Here is an 18,559-nt window from a genome sequence, read left to right as displayed (position 1 = left end):
CGACCCGCACAGCGCGAGTTTGTGCGTGCGAGGATGTGCGATTCGAGAATGTGCGATTCGAGAATGTGCGAGCGAGAATGTGCGAGCGAGAATGTGCGAGCGAGAATGTGCGAGCGAGGATGTGCGATGTGTGCACGGTGGGAGAACGTGCAACGTGTTCACGGCGCGAAGGCGTGCACACTGTGAAGATTTTTGTACCCGTGTGTGTGTGGCAAAATTTGTGCATAGCTATCAACATTCAGAGTGCATGGATGTGGGCACTCACTTAAGGCCCCAATATAGTCCGACGTAACGCGCGCGCGCACGTCGCCCTCCGCGACCTTACGTCGGCGAAAAACCGAGGTCTATAGTCCAACGTCACGGCGTGATGGACGTAGCGAGCGCGAGCCGACGCGGCCCAACGTCGCTGACGCGCAAACAGAATCTCGCCTATTTCTCGCCGACCGCCTCAGCCGCGTCGGCCATCCATCCCAGCATTCCTCACGCGCAGTGAAGATGGCGGCTTGCATGTAGACAGAGACTGCGCTATAACCACGCGCGCATTTCAGACACTGTTGCGGAAAAGCTGCTAGAAGGAATTCGAGGGGCAGCCCTGCGTTAATGATACCAAGCGGATTGACTATACACAGACGTTCAAAGGAAAGAAAAATGCCTGGGATGCAAACTGTCAGTAGTGCGGCTGGGCACAGCTGTGAGTTCTTCGCTGCGGTGTGTGTACCATGCTCGTTTTAATGCATTGCTCTAGAAGGTGTAACGATGGTGTTGTTTCACTTATCTGCAGTACATTCATTGGAAGAATACCAAAAACTGCGGAAGCGGCTTCGCATAGAGTTGTGACCGGTACACGCCGGAATCGAAGGCCGTACTCGATTTGTCCTCACGGAACGTCAGCGGCTCAACAACCAGGGAATTCGCGAAATTTATGGAATTCTACAGGAGCTGCAGCCAGCCGAGAATGTGATCCTCATTACTGTGTAATCTCTAACTCCTCTGTAATCGTACATACACTTAAATTTTGATTAGTTTTCAGTAAAACACGTACGTACACAATCATCGTTCCGTCTGTAGCCGTCGTCGACGCGGGCTCAGGCCGTTGCTGGGCTGGACGTCTCCACGGCTGCCTGTAAATGCTTTGTGCCATTTGAACATTCGCAGTAAACACATCGCGTCATTGCCTTCATCACAATAGTAATTAGTGCCTTGATACGCTGCAGCCAGGTCCCTGTAGGTGCCCTATGTCCATTTTTGGGGTGCTCGAAAATGCACCCCAAAAATGTACCAGCCCTCGAGGGCGTCTTGTGCGCATGCGCGCCGCGGCATCGGGCACGCCAGCTGCGCCATCCTGTAGAAGCGGCAGTTTTTGACGCGCCCGTCATGGCCGACGTGCCGTGGCTGACGTCGCAGACTTAGCCAGTTGCGTCGAAAACGTCGGGCTATATTACGGCCTTTAGTGCAAGGAATGAGTGCACTCTGAAGGTGCAAGACATTAGTCTGATCTCAAACGATGAGACATTCGGCATGGGAATGCTACCATGCTATGGTGATACTCTGCATGGTTGCAAGGCTCCTACATCACACCTCATGTTTGTGTTGTGCATAATACTAATATGCCAGCTTTAGGCCTTGTGCAAGGCCTCAATCAGTTTCTGCTACAGTTATGACACAAAATGTTTTGCAGAAATGATGCTCTCCATGAGATGAGTCTCAAGTGCAAAGGATGCAAGCTTCCAAAAGATACATGTGGTCACCTGGATTGGCTTTATTGGCTGATACAGTGTGGTCACAAAACATCTGCTTTCGGTCCACCAGGTTCGAGCTTGGATGCAGGTTTCCTTCTTCAGCTGCTCTTGGCCTGTTGGATTCGAGCTTGGATACAGGTTTTCGCTGTGCGACATCTGCAAAATGCAAAAAAAAAGCAGGACTATATTCCAAAATCCGAAAATTCAGCTGTCTTTACAAAACATTCTGAGAAAGGGGTAATTAGGTGCTCTATTTTTAATTGATAACAATTCAAAAAGTTTCGATTCTGAACTACAGAAATATGACGAACTGACACAAGAATACAGGCGTTCAGCATCAGTCCATCACAAAATCTAATACCTTAGTCGAACAGATATTTCAAGGGTCTTTGAACCATATCCTATCAATCAAAGACATCTGAGCACTGCTTCATGGAAAGCTACAATAACTAGAGTGAACAGAGCAGTCCAGAACTGGAGACTGGACTTTGAGAAATAGAAGTGTGCATTCTAGATATGGCTTAGCACACAGAGCTAGGAATAAAACCAAACCTGAAATGAAAGATTATGCAATTCTACATATATGGTCATAGAAGAAAAACAAAATTGCACACGGAACAGTACGGAAAGTATATCATCATTGCAACTTGTACAAAAACAGTTGATAACACATCTTCAAAAGTGCACGAGTAGTACTTGAGCCCAGCAGCGAATTATCAATGGCAATAGCGGGGTACAAGAGCTTAGTGAGATGATGGAATCTTTCAATGGTGATCGAGAATGCCATGTAGAAGTGGCACAACTCTCCCCAAGTTTACTAAAAGCTTGGTTAGGATTCATGACGGCCCCTCTGCCTTCCTTCCAATAAGGTCGAGAAATACCCTAACCACCCGAGGCAGTGGAAACAGTGCATAGGGATCAGGTTAACTGATATTCACAAACATGCCTTGACTAACACCTTTACTCCAAGCGGTCCTCGAGGCCCTTTTTTTTTTTTTTTGAAATGAAGCTCCACTTGAATTGCTCCTCGAGTGCATGAGAAAACAGAGCATCTATAAGTGGCAATGACACTACTAGGGGGCACCTAGACTTCCACTTGCAAACATGGGGCATCGCAGCTTTCACACACTGTGCAGACTTCGTTCTACTGCATACCAAGCCTTTCATGAAAGTGGATACAATAAGGATTCACAGACCCACTCTCTGAAGCACTGGCTCCGAGAACCTCAATCTGACGCGAAAATACTGAAACATCGTTTCAAGTACGACCAAGAAAAGCCTCCTAAGTTTCTGCGGCTGACGTTGAGCATGGATAACTATCGTCAGTTGCAGATTTCAATGCTGTAGTTGATCATCGCATTATGCTACTGGGGTGTAAACACATTTCAAGTCATCACCAGATACCTTAGCAACATTTCAGAGCACGCCGAGTGCCAAGTTGCAGAAAGCATTTGATGGCTAACAGCAAATGAAACATGTGCAGTGGTTTCTGTGAACCACTGTGGACAGTGGTGCAATCGTGGGGAATGTCATATTGTAAATAGGAAGACAGCGAGGTACCGGAGGTGCAGTTCTGCCATGGAACACCTGTGCTGCACACATCAATGGCTTTCTGATTGCCTCAAATATACTTGTATGTCTAGATGCAGTGCTGAAGGGGGGGGGGTCAATTCTGTCTTTTTAGCTGTGGAGAGATATTTGTAGTTGGTGGAAGGCATGGCTTTTCAAGTGCGCTTAAAATTAAAGCTCCTAGCTTGCTTGGAAACAGAAGCGGCATTTGCTTCTGGAAAGACAAATTTGTTGGCTTGGGTGCATGCGCTATAACTTGCTTCTTTGAACCTCACATGTGCTCAACGCTCGCCGCTGAGCACTCAGAGGGCAAATATGCAACTAGGTCACTAGAGTTCACAGCAGTTCGAGCAGTTCTCAATGCCTAAATCCTGTTCTACATCAGCCATATGTCACTGGCAGTGAATGTTTATAGATGTGAATTGTTTTCAGCCATTTTTCACAGCTGACTTGTTCATGCAGTCTGCAAAACATATTTTACTAGGCTGTGACTTTTTTTTTTTTAACATCCAAAAGCGACTCAGGCTATGAGAAATGCTGTAGTGGAGGACTGCAGAAATTTCAACCACCTGGAGTTCTTTAACGTGCACTGATGTCGCACCGCACATGGGCGCCTTGCTTTTAGTCTCCATCGAAAAGCGGCCGCCACAGCCTACTAGCCTGTGACTCTTGAGGCAGATTGTCGATGCTGTTCACAAGGACTTGGCATTAGAAAATGAGCATGTTACACGTAGTGGCATGCACTTTCCGGGCCAAATTTTGGCCTTATGGCCCATTCGGTTGGGGGGACGAGAGCAGAGGTGCCGAGCAGTACAGAGAAGTACAGGAGCACGCCGAGCGAGGGTGTAATTTTCCTCCCACGGGAACGCTCTCTGCGTGTCGAGAGCAGTACGCCACGACCATTGTGACCGCACTTCCCTCCCCAGCATTCTCCGCCTACCCGCAGTAGCAGCAGTTGCAACCCGAGAAGCAAACACTCCATGTAGAACTGCTTTGCATGCCTTTGTTCTCACAGCGCGGCGATCTGCCTCCTTTGGCCCTTTCGATGCCAGCAGTGACTCTCAAACCTGAGCAATGCTTTGCAGCCACCATTTAGAGCGTCACCGACTTGAGAAAAGAAAAAAGATGGTGCGGATACACCGCTTTATGTCATGTGACTTCCTCTACACTCGCTTTAGATGAGGGAGCAGCCGGGAGTGCATTCAGGTGCTCTCAGCAAAGGAAAAGACCTCCTCCTCTACCATTGGAAGCCAGTGATTCTACTCCTGCTCTACCACTGGAGGGCACCCACTTGTCTGAGAGCACTTTCGAAGTGCTCTCGAGGGCGCCTGCTCTCCCGCTCGAATTCGCCATTAGTCTTGCCCCGTATGCCACTTGTGCTGTCTGGAGTGGAGAAATATTTCTGAAGGGTAAGTCGGAAGAAATGCTGAAAAGCATTCAAGAATCTGAACTGAACCTTAAGTAGAGAAAAGACTGTTTTCTGCACTTTATGGAGCTGAGGTAGCGTCGAGTGGAGACATGTTTTTGAATTTGGCCACAAGGGTAAAATTTGAACTAACTATTCCACACGCAAAGCACTCATCTCCTAATGTCAAGTCCTCTGAACATTCAGAAGCAAACTCGATATTCACAGGCTAACAGAACGTTTCCCAGGCAGCATGAAAAGGCAGCTGTGAAAAACAGCTGAAAATGCTTAATGTTAGGCAAAATGTCGCTGCTGCTGTGATATTGTTCATGTAGAGCATGACATATGCATTGAGAAATGCTGTGAAATTTAGTGACCAAATTTGTTTATTAAGATTTGATTTGAAGTTGCTGCTACACTTGATCTTTAAGCTTGCAGGGCTCAGGGGAGAGGGAAGAAAATATGCGTGCTTCTTCGCTACATATACACCCAAACCAACAAATTCAACTCGCTGATTTCAGTTTCCAAACAAAGCTTGGAGCCACAATGGTCACTGCACTTGAAAAGCCATGCCTTCTGCCTACCGTGAATATGTCTCCACAGAACAAGTGAACCAACCGCTTTGACAGCACCGTGTGTCCGTAGAGTACATAGTACCCTGATGTGACAAGCAAGCCATTGATGCCTGTAGCACAGATGTTGACATTGTTCACAAGGCTCAATCACGCTACTAGTGGCCCCAGCTTCCTTTACACGTACTTCTTCATCATCATCATCAGCCTGATTATATCCACTGCAGGGCGAAGGCCTCTCCCATATTTCTCCACTTAACCCGCTTCTGTGCTAGCTGCGTCCACTTGACCCCTGCGAACTTTTTAATCTCATCCGCCCACCTAACTTTCTGCCGCCCCCTGCTACGCTTTCCTTCCCTTGGAATCCAGTTTGTTACCCTCAGCGACCATCAGTTATCCTCTCTTCGCACTACATGTCCTGCCCATGTCCATTTCTTCTTCTTAATTTCTACTAGAATGTCGGTAACTTGAGTTATTTCTCTGACCCACTCTGCACGCTTTCTATCTCTTGATGTTACCCCTACCATTTTTCGTTCCATAGCCCTCTGGGTTGTCCTCAACTTAAGTAGAACTCTCTTGGTTAGCCTCCACATTTCAGCCCCATAGGTGAGTACAGGCAAGATGCAACTGTTGTATACTTTCCTCTTGAGCGATACCGGTAAGCTGCTAGTCATAATCTGAGAGTGCTTGTCAAATGCGCTCCATCCCAATCTTATTCTTCTTATTATTTCTTTTTCGTGGTCCGGATCTGCGGTTACTACCTGTCCTAAGTAAACATATTCGCCTACTACTTCCAGTATTTCGCTACCTAATGTAAACTGCTGTTCCTTCCTGAGGCTGTTGAACATTACCTTAGTCTTCTGCATACTGATTTTCAACACGTACTTGCTAAGACCAAAAATGGGAAGACTGCAAAAATGGGGGGGGAGGGGGGAGGAGGCAGCATTTCTGTACAAAAGGGGGAGGCGGCTGCTACTTTCAGGCAGTGTCTGATGCGTCCTAATCTAAACATCCTAAGCATAAAAACATGCAGCAGCAAGCATGCAATGCATGTCTAAAGGTGTGCGTCCGTCGAGATATCTGCAGGCCGCCACCAAATGTTCTCACTACGTCTCTATAGCCAGCGCAAAACTGATCTGCATGCCCACCACCAGTTTTCTCTCAGTACCATCGGAGCGCTGTTTAAATTTTTTAATGCAAAACCATAACTAGCCCATTTACACGTAATTTCATCCGTGACCGTCGTTGGCTGCGTTGGTTCCGAAAAAAAAAGAGCAATCACGCCATTGCTGAGCATAGAACAGCTTAGTAACATAAGGCATGCGGCTGAGCTCAATAAGAAGGATCAGATAACATGACATTTGGGCAAAGCCTTTAACCTCAAGTACACTGAGTGGCTGCCCTTAGCTCAGATCGAAAGCAAAGCCAGCACAGCATCTATATCTACTGTGGCTGCATTAGCTGTGCATCCCTGCCTACAAGAAGCGCAGTACACCAACTGTTTTCGCAGCCAGCGACACCTACTCTTGCTCGGCTAAAGTCTGTTTTGATTGATTTCCTGCTTAGCCAATGATGCCGATGGTGCTAGTGTGGCCTCTGATGGAGATGCTTGAAATTATAATGCGGCTGCTGATTCCTCGGTGCTGGTTCCGCAAAAGCCATTCTTTGCAGGCAGAAGCCCCGTATCGGAAGATTTAGGGCAGTGATCGTGCAATCAGAAAGTTTGGTCAAACATCTGAAGTCTTCTAAAAAGTCGGAAGGGTTGGCTGCAGGTATGTATGCAACATGCCTTCCCCACAAGTGTGTCCTTCTCTGTGGAAGCCACCAAGCAGAGCAAACTTACTATTAGTCCTCAAATTTGTACCGTAGCTCTGCACTAAGTAGGTTCTGAAACACTGCTCATATACAGCGACAACTTAAAATGCGCAGCACCACAGAAGTATGTGATGATCAACTACAGCACTGGAGTTAGTGATAGACCATGATTATGCCTACTTGGTGTCAGAAGCTGGGATGTCAGGAGGAATACCAAAGCCATACCCAGAAAAAATAATGTGCTAGAAGTTCTAAGTTAACCAGGTTTGACCTGGGCTGTCACTCAGCCAATGCTTCAGAGAACAGATCTGTGCATACTCACTGTATCCACTTTAGTAAAAAGCTTGTAAACCCGCAGAACAAAGCCCACAGAAAGAACAAATGATAAGATGTCAAGTGTTTACAAGTTGAGTGCCAGTCTATGAGCCCTCAAGGTCACATAACTGCCAATAAATGAAAAGCAGGCATTCAGGGCTACGTGGAGTTGAAGTCAATGTATTCTTATGAAGTCAAGATTTCCTGTCACTATACTCAATCTCACAAGCTGTCTCCTGCATCTGGCCCATTCGAGATCATATAGATTATAGTAGGTAATTGTGCTCTTAGGTGCCTCTCACCCCTTGAATTGGCCAGGGAGAAAGTAGGAGCACAATGACCTACTTGGACCCTTTGCAAAACTCAATGCGTCACCTATATTATATAGCAAAATCTTTGTGGGAGAATATTTTTGCACATCTTGGGTGCACAGTCACGTGATACATGGGTGATGTAGCCTATATGTCACATACACATATCTCCTAGATTTTTTTTTTTACAAAGGCATGCTGCTTAGTCAAAAGATGCGATGCGCGGGAGTGTAGTGCGCACCGATTCTGTGCGTTTGCAATTTTTTGTTTTCGTTCTGTTTCTTCCGATAGTTTGGTGGAACGGCTGGTATGCAATGCGATGCGGGATTCTGGAGTCGTGAGTCTATTTTTTCACAGCATGTCACCGGGATGGTGCGTTTGCTTTCTGCAGTCTAAAAAAAATGTGCAAGAGTACTTGCCGTGTGCGGGGCTGAATATATATTGAGTACCAGAGTGAGAGTTATTTGCACACACGCATGCCCATACGTGCCCATACACATGCAGTTTTGTAGTGGCGCAAAAAAAAAGTAATTCTGTCAAGACAGAGCCTCTTCTAAAGGGCACGTAAACTTTGACGTTTGGATTAAGCAATGGAATTATACAAGATGTTTCACATAAGGTTTGCTTTATGGGGTTTAACGCCCCAAAGCGACTCAGGCTTGTATCACATGGGGGCTTAACTCAAGGTACAAAACCAGCCCATGTGCGGACACAGAAGCAGTCAAACCTTCGGTGCTACAAAAAAAAAAAAGCAAGCATGCACACTGCTCTGTGCTTTGCCGAGGCAGCTCCAAGCCATCACTCACTTGAAACCGTGCTGCCTGCGTTGGCCAGCCTGCCCCCCCCCCCCCTCGATTCATTCATTTTTCCGCACTGCTAAATAAAAAAAAAGAAAGCATGCATACTGCTGTGCGTTTAGCTCGCAGGACAGCTAGACTCCCCTCCCATTACCTCCACTCCCCCTTCCCACCCGCCACTCATTTTAAAGGACCAACATCCCAGCACCCTTGCGTCCTTCCCGCACAGACCAGGCAACCCTTTTCTCACTCTCTCCCAGTAGAATGAAAAAAAAAAGCCCATGCAGGACATGCAGGAGTGACATAGCCACGTCACTTTTGTTTCAACGAGGTTTGGGTTGCTTTGACCTGAGCAGCAGTATAGGGAGCGCTCAAGATTTGATTGCTTCTGTGCGCAGCACGTTAGAGCACAGGGCTCGATCGGCCACCCTTGTACCTTAAGTTAAACCCGTTGTGTGAAACGATAGTGCCGGAAAATTGTTGGTTCATAAGCTAAGCCACATCTTTTATGAATTTACAACTTAACTTCAAACACCAACGTTTATGTGCCCTTAGAAGATGCTCTCAGTCTTGACAGTTATTTCTTTTCTGCCACTGCAAAACAGCATGTGTGTGGCGTGCGTGTGTGCAAGTAACTCATGCACTAGCCTTGCATGTTTTCATTACAATGAGGAAAACAAATGCACAATCCCTGCAGCGCACTGTGAAGAAGAACACTCTTGACTCCGTGTCCTTGCATTGCTCGAATACCACCAACGCCACTAAACCACCGGGAGAAAAAGAATGAAAGCTAAGCAAAAGATAGCAAATGCACAGAATCGGCGCTCACTCTAAATTCCCTTGCATCATGCTTTTTGACTGAGCAGCGCTTCTCTCTCAAGGAAAAAAAGAATACAAACTCCACAAGATATGTGTACGTAACACATAGGCTATGTCACTGATGTATCACATAATTGTGCACTGAAGACATGCAAAAATATCCTCCCAATTCCCTTTGGGGCAGAAGTTGGGTGCAATGCTGAATATTTCTGTATCAAACCTCATGTTATGCACGAATCTGACGAGAAGCATGCCTTCACTATTGAAAACCAGAAGGGCGGAAGTGGGGGGGGGGGGGGGGGGTTATGAATTTTGTTACTGAGTGGAGCAGGTAATGGATGTGGTCATTGTCACAAGAAATGTCTCCTGGCAGCCACCTATTTCTGCCCCCAAAACAGGTTTGGCCGCCACAGTGAAGGGGTTTGCGCTGAGCAGAGAAGCATTGCAGAAATATTCTGCCAGAAAAACCCCATACTTCATTCATGGTCTATGATTACATATGGCATAGTATTATCAATAACACTCCCCTGTTTTCTCTTTTCACTTTACATACAAATTATATTCGCACTCAGTTTAGCTACCAAAAAAGTGCAGGGGGGCCTTTTAGAGAGGAAATTTGTCAGAGCTGATTTATAAGAAAGCAGCCATCAACGGGTCTAGTTGAAGACAGGAAGACCAGAAAAATAACCCTCCAGAAAGGTCTTCAAGGAGTTCCAATTTGAGAAAAATTTATTCACAGTAGTTTTGCAAAAATGTGTGAAATTTAGGAAAACAAAGACAAACATGCTGAAAAAAAGAAAAATTAAATAGGGACAAGAGAGGTGGCAACTGCGAAAAAGAAAGCCACCTGTAACCATGGTCTAGACGCATGCCAGGCTGTCACTTTGGGTTTATATTATATAGGCTCATGCTCTCTTCGATTGTTCCCTCTGAAGTGCACTTTTAGTTTTCATGTAGGCTTGCTTTTAGAGAAAAACCATGCAATTTTTTTGAGAATTTTAAGCAGCAAATAATTTCAGGAGTTCCAAAGCTCCTTGAAATAGTTCCTGAAAACCAAGCGTACTCAATGATATCAAAGACCTGTGTAAACCACACTCCATGATCATCATATTGAAGGGAATGGCTTACCAGCCCAGCCTCTGGGGCCTGTGCCCAATAAAGTATGGATGCATCATGTAGAACTTATGAAATCAGCTGGTAATGACATCTGTTTCAAAACTTCTGGCTTTTCCTATCTTAAAGTAAGCTCGCATTTTCAGTAAGTAGCACTTTAGTGGATAGAATGCAGTAATTTATAATAAAAGACAGCTTCAGCTTGTCCTCAATGTCCTTTTATTACTCTAAAGCTGAACATGAGCTATGAGAGACATCAAGAAGGAGGGCTCTGGGTTAATTTCCAGAGCCCTCTTCCACCAAAGTTCTTCAAGCTATGCAGTGGCACCAAATGTGGGCAGGCAAATTTGCATTTTGCCTATATCAACAGGCCACAGGCACCATTCCACTCCGCATTCTCAAACTCAACAGCCAAATGTCATAGCCAATAAGTAACGGCAGCAAGCAAAGAAAACACTGAAGAAACCTAAATGTCAAAATAAACATGAGGGGTCACAAATGCAGTAGTGGGTTAGGCAAATAAAAAACTACACATACTGAAAGATGTCTTCAGTACTTACATCAATGTCCTGCTTCTTGCCCACCACAGCACAGCACAATTCCGGCAAAGGGTATAGAGCTTGAAGGAGCCATTGCTTACGAAGCCACATGGAACTTGCTGCAAGGTAAAAAGTACCATGACCCAAGAAATTAGTGAAAACGTAATATGGTGCAACACGTACATGCAGAGGCTTTGTGAGCAAGAAATAAAGGCACAGAGTAGGAACACCACAATACTGTTTTTTTTCTTGAAATGATGCACGACATGCTGGTGCAGGTCACTGCATGAAATTTGCCTCTGCCTGCTAAATAATCTTAAATTATTATTTTTTTAATTCAAAATTTCACTTTGGGATTCAATTAGTTGAAGGGCGATTGCCTACAATGCCAGAGAAGAAACAATGTTGACATCACCCGAGACATACCAACAGTGAAATAAAATAACTCCTTTCACTCCATCTCGTCGCCAGCCTGGCAAAAGAGCAAGTCAGGCATCACAGTGCCCCTAGTTACAAATAAAAAGCATTTACTTGACCTTAACTGCAAGTGCATTTTAACAGCCTATTCATAATCCACCAGTTCCCACTAGGTTCGAGATCAGACAAGCCCTCCCTTTCTTTATGCTTTACATCGAGCGAGCACCTTAATTGGTACTGCAGGGCCTAATACATGCCTGCAACTACAATACTACTTTTCTAAGAGATGTGGAACTTCATTAAAATTCATTTTATGACCGAAGTAGCAAAGATTGTATTTTATCTTGAAAGAAGCAGCAAGAAAAAACAAGGGTATGAAAGGAGACAATACGGGCACTAGCTTACAACTAATGTTTATTGAAGCACACATGAAATATATAGAGAAGACGAGCATCAACGCAAACCACTCAATCACTGATAAGCAAAAAGCAAGACATGAATCACTAAAATTTAAGAACAGTTCCCTATCTAGATAACCCAACTCACTGCATGGTAACATGATGGATGGCTCACTAACACATTCATTACCTAGTTGTAAAATATGTCTAGCTTCAATGATTTCTCAGCTGATTTGCAATGGATGACAGCCAGAATGTGCACAGCAGAAAGAAACTGAAAGCATCCAGTGCATTCTTACAATGCACAGCCAAGTTGACCTCTACCTATATCTACTCAAATGGAACCGTTCGGTAGTTTTAGTGATTCATGTTTTGCTGTCTGCTCATTGGTGACTGAGCGGTTTGCAGTGTTGCTTGGCATTATATATTTATTTGCATCAATAAACATTAGTTGCGAGTTAGCATCTGCTTGCTTCTTTTCACGTCCTTGTTTTTTCGTGCTGCTACTTTCAAGATGACACCTTACCAACTCACCCAAATTACATCCTTATGATTGTATTTTAGTCAGTGAAATTTTACTTCATGTGACACTAATCAACACACATGACCACGTTTCATGGAACTTAAAGCCAATCAATGAGAGCCTCATCATAAAGCATGAAAGTTGGCTCAGATATGCAGCTCTCCATGCCAACACAGCTTGCACAGACATGATTTTCTGTGGTAAACAAAACACTGGGCTGCTGCAAGGGCGGTACAGAGCAAGCAGAGGGTGCTCTGACACTGAGAAGAAATGTGGCATTGAATCTTGCTGTACATGGAGGCAATGTTTTGGGGCTATGCAGCTGAGTCTAGGTACGAAAGAAAAGGAGAAAAGTTTCTGTCCCCTTGCCGTGAAGAGTGGTTTGCTCACTATTTGGGCTAGGAGTGTACTGGGCTGAAGTGAAGGGAGGAAGTTTGAGAGTTAATGCAAGGTCACTAGGGCTGAAGTAACCCACTCTACATGGCAAGGGGAAAGAGGTATGTTGCCTCTTCCTTTCTGCCTAACTTCAGCTGCATAGCCACAGTTATCCCCGAGTATAGTGATGAGCTACCGTGATCAAGACTTGTAGAACTGAAAACTGAAAGTAACAAAGGGGTATGGCATGATTAAAATATCTATGGTGTCCAGGTGAATAGCACGCTGCACTCCAGGGTTGCTGACTGCGCATTTACTTATTTTATATTTAAAAAAAAAAAACAGTAGTTAGTGAACCATAAATATAATACTTCTGCTATTATCAAGATTCCACAGCTCTGTAAACTGCATGAAGAAAGTGAAACTCAATAGCTTGCACTGACAACTCACCAGGCACCCACTGGTGAAATAAAAGCGGAGCAAAATGTCATCTACATTCACCACATTCATCATGAAGGTATTGCAGACACTAAGCATAGCTCACCATCATAGCACTTCTGATATCATATCCAAGCCATCTATAAAGCTACCTAGCTTGTTGCATGAACATATCAACAGATGACTTTTCAATGGTCATATGACTGACCAAATTCTCATGAAAAAAAAAAATGTTTATGACTAAATCAGCACTTTTCTCACAGTTCACTGCATGGGAGTGAGTTCGTCAACTGCTAGTGTTTCTGAAAAAGGGGTCATCAAACTGTAAGTAACCTGAGTTGAGTTGCAAACAACAAAATTTCGGAGAGTGGTGAGGAGCAGACTTTGTGGCATTACGAAGGTCATCTACTAACGCTAACAGTAGGCAACCTTGATTTGATGACAGGGTTCAACATGCCAAAGAAACTTAGACAATGAGGGTCAGCAATAGTAGGTAGCTCTGGATAATTTTGACTATCTGCACTTCTTCAATGTGCACTGACACTGTACAGCACATGGGGACTTAGCGTTTTGCTACCACCGAAATGTAACCACCCCGGCTCAGACAGAGCCCGCGTCACCCAGCTCACTAGTCAAATGCCCTAAACACTGAAACCACCACAGTAGGGTGCAGGCAGCCTTGAAGAGGGTTACATTTGCAGGCATGTTTTGTACAAGCCAAGCTTATATAAGCTGGGTATGGCCAAGCTGCGGCTAATGAGTAGCATGAGGCTCCTTGCAAAGTGCAGATACCGACAGCTTGGCACCTGTCCACCACCCACCATTTGCAGTATTTCTGCCTCTACAGCCAGCTTCTCTGTTCTTTCTCCTTTAAGTTCCAAACCACCTATTGTTTAGAATTCTTTTGAACAATGAAACAATATGCCAACCTTATGGACATACATCTAACAGAGCTGCTCACGACTGTAACCATGCTCATTCGAGAATTTCAATATGCTTGCTTTACAAATAGGGCAGTAGAGGCATATTAACAATCGTGGCATGAGTTCTTCACTGTGACCACCAGCTTTATTAAATGAAAAAAAAAGTCATTATCATTTACTTTGCTCTTTGTAAAATGTTGCCTTTTTAGTCAAGAGTTCTCATTAAAGGTATGGCAGCAGTTGCGTAGGCCCATAGCTAAAGAGCTCTCTGACATATGCCCGCATTGTATTAGCTTGCTCGTACATTGAACTGAGCCTTAGCAAGCTTTGCGGTGATGCAAAGAGATGTTTGCCCATGCTAACATCTTGGCATTTCCATAATGGCGCAGATCAGTGTCTTCACTCTACTTGTGCTATGAGCATTCCTGTCATTAGCACATATTGAAAGTAAAAAGGATGACAGCAGGCAATGCGACATATGCCAGCAGAGACACGTTCACCTGCTTTTCCTCTGCACATACAGTGAATTACAATCCCAGAAGTGAAGTGGTCTGCCTGCTCCGCAAAAGAGCACCTGCATCCAGTACAGATTGTGTCCCCATTGCGTTTGGAACTCATGCCAGCGCAAGTAGGTGGTGCCCATGAACTGATAGAAGAATTGCCTGTTATTCTGTGTGCTAGCCCGTGCTTCGTCTACACGTGTCAGCTGTTTTTAAACCTGTAATAGGTCTGCATTTCTCCCGCTGCTTCTTGGGATGGCATTGACATCAACAGTTTATGCCATTCTTTCGTATAGCCGAGTGCGGGCAAGCAGAGTAAAATTTCTTTGGCACTATTCTCAAATAAAAGGAAGTCGCAGTTCACCATTTTCACTGTTTCAGAGTTCAGGAATGGCTTTAAGATCATGAATAGCACATAAAGATGATTTCCGCACAAAATCTTCTAGTCACACTCTGAGCTTAGGTCTTTAAAAAAGATTATTGCATAATACTGCTACTCTTAGACTTGCTGTCCTCAAGAGTAAGCACTAGTTCATGACAGCAATTTGCATTCATAGCAGTGGCAAGTAATAATCATCTATTATGGAGCACAGAGGGCACAGTCAGCACAGCAGAGCATGCTACTGGAAATAGAAGGTGCAGCTGAACAAATACTCAAGCAAACTTCTAGCCGGTTCTGTTGATTTCGGAAGAGCAATCCACTGCTCCAGGGACCGATCTTGGCTCAGCAATCGCTCCCCATCTGCATTGGGAAGATGGGACCTGTGTTCCGGATCTGCATTTGGAATACAGTTACTCCAAAAAGAGCAGAAAATAATGTTCTGTAAGTCACTAAACCCTGTGATTGGAATTGACTATTAGTAAAGTCTTGTCATCTATCACCTCGATCTGCTCATAATTTAAGTAGCATTATAAAAGTCTGCGATTCTGCAGGAACCTCTGATCTCACACCAAGAATTCAGTGCCCATAGCAGGCACAACGCGCATCTAGAGATGCCAGGTAATGTAACTCGAAAGAAATGTTATGCTAACTCTTCTTTACCTACTAAGAGAGCAAACAGTATTTCTGTCATCGAACCTTCTTTTAAACACTATTTCATGGCAATGGCAAAAGGCATTTCGAGTCAACTGGAGGTCTAACCTAGTACAGTGGCGATGAACGAGCCCCTGAGCCTGCCATGTGCCAAGGTGTAAATGCACTTCACTGCAATGTACGAGTAAACAAGTGGAAGGCTGGAAGCTTGAACAATCTGTTTCCAGTAAACAGTGACGTTTGGGTGGTTAGGTTGGAATACCAAGCAAGTACTCTGCCCATAGCTTTATCTACTAGATTTCCTCTCAAAGGTATAACCAGCAAACAATGTCTGCAACTTAAGCCAGGAGTACAATCCCAGCATGTTCTGAATGTTCTGAAGACTTCGATCATCACATTTACTTTTTAATCATGCCAGTCACCTCAACATCAAATCAAAGCAATATATGTGGCAGCTTATGGAACCCTCGCACATACAAAACACACCGAGAAATGCAAGCCATTCAGTCTAAAGGCAGCCTATCATCAGCATATTGTTCATGGCCTTCACAGGGCCACCAAGTTTGCTCCCTGACCACCCTATGAACATGCAGTGTTTGCACCCCAAATCGGGTTACAGAAAATGTGGCGGCTCTTTAAATGAAATAGGAGCAGTGCACCAAGAAAGGCAAAAGTTCGTCCCTAGCTCCCATTATGTCAACTGAAGAATGTGCAGAGTCAGACAAGAAATATGGATTTCTGAAAACATGTATTCTGTATAGAAATATGAGTGATATCTAGGAATCTAGGAAGATAGTGGTACCAGTGCAGTAAGCAGTCTGCCCCTTGTGCATCATGAAGGGCCAATGCTCTCGAATTTCCAAACCTTTTATCATGCCAAAACATGCTCACCCGATCAATTATGAATTGTGAAAGGCTACACACTCTAAAGTGGAAACAGTTCCATGCAAAAAAGTAAAAAGAAGCCAAATGCAGAATGTGATGTGACTGTTCAAACAATGTCTGGAAGTGCATGTGGCAACCAAGCAATTCATAAATGTGGTAGCCATTCATAATCTAGATCCAGACACAACACTAATTCCATATCAACATCTACCGTTGTTTCTACAAAACATGCATAAATTTAAACAAAAACACCACAACTGAATGATACTTTAAGCAAAGGCTTGCTTTGCTTGGAATTCTGCATGCACTCTTCATTTTGAAACTTGCATGAATTTCATACTCTCACATCTGTGATGAATCAGTGGTATACTGAGTACAGAAAAACTGCACATTTTGATTCACATTTCATATTAGAGAAGATGAAAATGGGGCATCTCAGCACTAAGATTTTTTTTTGCTTCATTTGTAAATAATTAAACAAGAAAATCAATACTATTGGTACTGTTGAATGCATAATTACCTTTACACCTTACTGACATTTCTGGACTGAAGGTCTGAGTTTGGTGTCTGTCATTTATATGCGCTTAGTAGTTTTTGGGGATTACTTCAGTCACGACCAAAGTATGAAAAAGAAAATATCAAGCCCAATACAGGCGAAAAAATTCAAAATAGCTCAAAACTTTTTTTTTTCCCTTCTGCTACCCAAGGCTCGACAATGGAGTTTAAGTACGGTTGCTGCTGAATCATACTGCCGTCGCATGTTCGCCGGCTCCATATCTCGTCATCCGCAATATTTATGGAACATAAGAATAATGATCTAGCCCTGTTGTAACGCAGGTAGGTTTTACCACTTATTCAATCCGTGTAGTTGCAACTGCACAAGCGCCGGATCTTCAACTGCAGCGCAACATAAGGCCCAAGTCGAGGCACTTGGAACTGGCCCATTCTAAATTCTTGCCGAAGGCTGAATTGCAGTAGGCGCCAGCATCGTGCACCCCGTAATGGTCTTACGAGTGATGATTTGTACGGCATATTCTACTCTGAGCGTGCAGCCCCTGGCACTAACTGTCTCTTTTCCTAGACACTGCAAACGCATTCACCCTTCCCTCGTCAAAAACAAACTACCGTATGTTACAATGACATGCGCGTCTTGATGTTTACGAACTAGCGCTGTGTTGGCATGCATCATCAGTTCTGCGCAAAGTTTTTAGGAGAATGTACAGGGACGATTTTATATTAACTTACCTCCGAGATGTCAAATGTATGCCGAGTGGTGGCCGCCCTCCAATAGTCCCGTCGTCAGCGTAGTGTTTGCAGTGAGAGCGCACAAAGGAAACGCACTACCTGTCGGGCACGCGAGCACACTTTTTGCACAGGTATGCACACAACCTTACCACGCTTCTGCCCATCGCACGAGCTATTTTGTTGCGCTCTGTGCCTTGTATATCTCGAAATAAAGAGCCGCCAGCAGCAAGGCCCCCAACAACACACAAGAGAAAAAGGCGCGACGCCACCAACTCATAATGGCTACGGCTAGCACTTCGATCCGCTTCGGCTGCCTCGTCTGGTTTCGACTTGTTTCGGTTTCGGAAGTCGCTGACCTAACGACTTTGCTGCTCGCCGAACAGTGGCAAGCACGATGTCGGGCGTCTACGCGCTAACGCTGCATGTTTGTCGTGTATACGCGCCTGTAGTTTGTACATTCAAAAATTAGCAGTGCTAGCGAAAGACCACCGTGAGTTTCGCTTCTTTTCTCGCGATGCTGGACAAACTGCGTGCTTTGCTTGTCATGGACGTTAGGTTGACCGCGGTCTGTGGTTCGGCGAATCGGAGCTTTGGCCCAAATTCATTGCCAAGTTCCTTGCGAAAACTCCTGTTCATAAACAGTTACAGTGGCAATTGTTTGTTTGTTAATATTGAAAGACTATACGGCGTTTTACAGATCAAGTGATTTGTTTGCAAAACAGAAGATGCTGAATTAATTGTGCTCGCTCATAAAAAACAGTGGGCGAGCCCAATTCGGCTCGCCCGCTGTTCCTTTATGGGCGCCACATCTATGGCTGTCAGCTCGAA

The 18,559-nt window shown here is 44.6% G+C and overlaps 1 long non-coding RNA gene across 3 annotated transcripts; it reads right to left on the bottom strand.

Moving 5' to 3' along the window:
- Window positions 1-1,735: 1,735 nt before the first annotated feature.
- On the bottom strand, window positions 1,736-17,885 carry LOC146181179 (uncharacterized). 3 transcript variants are annotated; one of them, XR_014700180.1, is made up of 4 exons: window positions 17,732-17,885; window positions 15,223-15,363; window positions 11,016-11,113; window positions 1,736-1,895 (listed from the first exon to the last, which is right to left on the bottom strand). It is a non-coding gene; the product is annotated as an uncharacterized LOC146181179 (long non-coding RNA). The 3 variants fall into 3 exon arrangements; XR_014700179.1 differs by having other exon boundaries at window positions 15,223-15,343; XR_014700181.1 differs by having other exon boundaries at window positions 15,223-15,310.
- Window positions 17,886-18,559: the final 674 nt, after the last annotated feature.

The sequence above is a fragment of the Amblyomma maculatum genome, chromosome 8 (genome assembly GCF_055883805.1).
Source record: "Amblyomma maculatum isolate TAMU_Amacu chromosome 8, ASM5588380v1, whole genome shotgun sequence".
In the NCBI taxonomy this organism is placed as follows: Eukaryota; Metazoa; Arthropoda; class Arachnida; order Ixodida; family Ixodidae; genus Amblyomma; species Amblyomma maculatum.
This window is presented reverse-complemented; position numbering and strand designations above follow the sequence as displayed.